We start from the raw sequence: 4,101 nt of genomic DNA on the forward strand, positions 1-4,101 counted from the left end.
AGCTGGGATTACAGGCGCCCGCTACCATGCCCAGCTAATTTTGGTATTTTTAGTAGAAACGGGGTTTCACCATGTTGGCCAGGCTGGTCTCGAACTCCTGACCTCAGGTGATGCGCCCACCTTGGCCTCCCAAAGTGCTGGAATTACAGGCATGAACCACCGCGCCCGGCCTGGATATAGATTTTTATATTGCAAAGTGGTTCTCTCTTCTGCTGTGTGTTGATCTCGGCAACCACATATTAAAATTCAGCAAACACTCTCAAAGCCTCACTTTGTTTTACTCTGAAACTCAGACATCAGGTGGGGTCCACCATGGTTCCTGTGCCCCTAGCATAGACATAGTTGTAGAGGTCCTCTGCTCCAGACCCTACATCCACACATTGTATCTCTGTTCCACTCCCGGGGCCCAAATTCACTGGTTTAAAAAAAAAAAAAAAAAAAATCGATTTCCACCAAACATGATGTCAGTTTGATTATTACGAAGATTTGAAGAGCCACAGAGAGGAGTCACATCCTGCGTAGACCCAGTCATTTCACACCCAGGTCCCTCCGGAAGCCTTTTTCTATCTCTTTCTTCCCCTTCTTCCCAAGTTCCATCCTCTATAGGCAGCCTCACCTCACCCTGGCCTCGAGAGCTGGGCCTTGGCCTAGCCAAACCCTGGAGGCTTAGCCCCTACCCAGGGAGACTTGGAGAGGTAATTTCCCCAAAGATGGCTCTCTCCTTAGGAGGAATTTTCACAGCAGCAGCTAAAAATACACACTATCCCAAACCTCATTTCAGAATATGTTGTATCCTTCACCCTGAAGCAAGAATGTGCTGCCTCCCCTTTGTGGGAAAAGTACTCACCCTCTGCTCGGACTTACCTTTCCCATACCTGCCTTCTACGCGAGATCTCCCTTTCTCTGGCTCCTGACGCTCAAGATCCTTAATTAACTCTCTGTCAGATTGTCCTTCGTCTGTTTGATAACACCCGTCCTGGCATAAATACCTCTACTCTTTCTCAGCAGGTAAAATGAGAAAATCACTCTCCTTTGCACAAAGGCATTTGTGCACTCCATGCTTTCTGTCCATGCCTAATAACTCGACCCTGATCACCACAGAGATCACATTTCACTTTTCTCAGGTATCCGAAAGATGGAGGCCCAGTCACCTCCCCCAGTGTTCATGCTGTCCTAAGTACAGGGACAGAAAAAAATACTGTCTGCTCTCCGTTACTCGCTTTAGGAAATATGGCATCTTAGTTCTTGTCTTTTCTCAGTAGGAGAAGGGAATTTTTTTTTTTTTTTTTCTATCACAGAAAACACCCCAGGAAGTACATCTGTGGCGGAATCTTGCAAAAGTAATGCCTTCCAAGAATCCAATTATTCAGGTTCTCTATGATTCAAAATCTTCAACTCTCAAGGGTTTGGGTTTACCCTGCAGGGGCAGGCAGCCAAAAAATGAGCAGCTAGAAGGAGTGAACAGTTTCCTAAGGGACAGCAGACACCTGTTACATTCGAATCCCCAGAAGCCAAAGGCTGTCCTCTAATTTTCTGAGAGCTAATTGTTCCAAGGCCCAAAGGGACCCTCTGCATAATCAATTTCTGCAGAGACTTCATTCCCTGGTAAGAATAGCCTTTTCCTTTAATTTTTTTTTTTTTCTGATGAGCTTAACCCATTTAATTCCATCTAATTCTTTAATGAAGTTCTGTTTTCCATATGGATTCTCACATTTTTAAGTATATTGTCCACTTCTTTTCTATAATCATTGGCAAGAATGTCTAGCTTGCACAACTTGAGGTGTGCCTACCCAATGTCAAAAACAAAGCAAATGAAAAACAAAAGATCCAAAACAAGACCAGTTCATTGATTTGATCATCAGCTGGACAATTAGTCAAGCTGATTGCTTTACTGAATTAGCTAGTGATTTGGTCAATGTGATTAGTTGATTCACTTAACACGGTCAAACCATATAGATAGTCAAATTCCAGAAACCCTTTCAAATAATTTTTGTTCTCTTCCTTTAAAAATAAGCAGAAATAAGGCACCTCTGAATTTTTTTGAGGGGGAGGGTGGGGGACTCTGTCAACTCCTGAGGAAAGTCATATGGCTAAGAATTGTACAAAGAAGCAGTGCAAAGGCACTTGCCATCCACGAACAAGAAACCCATCTAAGAAGTACTGATACTGCAGTAAAGAATCTCTGGAAATATAAATATTCAGGCTCCTCTGGAATTTTTAGTTAATCTTATTGGAAATTTTGCAGTTGCAGACTCCTATCTATGAATTTCAAATGGATTCCCTTTTTTATTTTTTAAAAAATGGCAAAGAGTAACAAGTTTATTTTTCAGTATGGTCTCAGAGGGCCTTCTTGGTGGTCTGCAGCTTGACCCCTGATGAAATATTAATTATAAACTGCCATCCTGGGCAGCAGTAGGTCTCAGCTGGGGGTCCTGTATTCACTAGTAAGTGGATATTTTTTCAAGTTCTAAAAGATTTCATTCCAAGGGTACCCTGGTCTGACAGAACCATAAAGTAGATGATTTTTCATCAACCTCGCTACTCCAGCCCCAGTCACTGGCTATATCCCAGGCCCTCTGGCTACTAGGCTGCAGCCTTCAAGGAGGGGCAGTTACTCCCGGGTTCAGGGGCTGCAGTGAAGTGCCCTCACCTCTTCCTATCTTTCTATCCTTACTATTTCCTGACCCCAACACCAAGGGATACTCAAACGTGTGTGTGTGTGCGCGCACACACATGCACACGCAGGCACACACACACACGCCTCATTTTAAAATTATTTTAAGAAGTTGGCAGCTTATAAAAGTAAAAGCTCACCTTCTCTATAGCCTTTTGTTAATTTCTTGCCTTTTTGGTGAGTTTTCAAATACAATGATCAGAACAGCTGAGTAGGGGAGAGACATAAAAAACATGTTGGATATGATGATATATGAGTCTGTAAATAGCCTGCTAAACACAGAAAACACTCATCTGTCTACACCTCAGTTTCCCCTTTCAAAAAATGAGGGCAACTGTGTTTGCCTGTGGTTTGAGAAGGATGAGCAGGATCCTGTTTTCAAACTCTCTTTAAACTTCTCTGTACAATGGTGCCAGCAAAGAGCAAAGTATCGTTTTCCTTCGGGCAGAATAATTAAAACAAAATCTCGTGAGTCCCATCTTCATGCAAGTCTTTCTAATTGATCCTGCGGTGATTTTTAAGAACAGAGCAGCTCTGTGTCTTTATTTATAATCGTTTTTTATTGTTACAGTGGGGCATTCATACCCATACCTTCAGGCTCTGGGGGACTGTTCACATTCCTCAGGGAAAGGAAATAGTCTTTCTTTCAAATAAGCAATGTGATTGCTTCAGGAATGGGTCTGTAATTACTGGAGCGCTGGGATAAATTGTTGTTAATAAGATAAAGAAACCAGGCTTTCTCCAAATCCGAAGGGGTTCGGCCTCTTCTTCCAGACACTGTAATTAAAAGGGGTGGCAGTGGTTCCCTGTGACTTGTGACAGGACTGGCCTCAGGTTGCAAACACCAGGTTGGAGGTGAATCTTTCAGTCTTGTCCTTTATGGTGTCCGGCAGCCCAAGTACAGCAGCCATTAAGATCTCGAGAGTGGTCACGTAGAAAGAGTCCACAGTGAACTCCCCAGTCACATATGCAGTGGGGAGGTTGGGGTCTTTGGGCTGTGACTTATATCAATACTCTTTAAAAAAAAAATTTATTTTTTAAGACGGAGTTTTGCTCTGTTGCCCAGGCTGGAGTGCAATGGCACGATCTCGGCTCACTGCAACCTCCACCTCCCAGGTTCAAGAGAGTCTCCTGCCTCGGCCTCCTGAGTAGCTGAGATTACAGGTGCCCGCCACCACACCCAGCTAATTTTTGTATTTTTAGTAGAGATGGGGTTTCTCCATGTTGGTCAGGCTGATCTCAAACTTCTGACCTCAGGTGATCCACCCTCCTCAGCCTCCCAAAGTGCTGGGATTACAGGTATGAGCCACCACGGCCAGCCTATATTCAAAATCGTGTAAGAGCAGTGGCCGGGCATGGTGGCTCACACCTGTAATCAAAATAGTATAAGAGGTGGCTCACACCTGCAATCCCAGCACTTTGGGAGG

This window comes from Chlorocebus sabaeus, chromosome 7 (assembly GCF_047675955.1).
Source record: "Chlorocebus sabaeus isolate Y175 chromosome 7, mChlSab1.0.hap1, whole genome shotgun sequence".
NCBI lineage: Eukaryota > Metazoa > Chordata > Mammalia > Primates > Cercopithecidae > Chlorocebus > Chlorocebus sabaeus.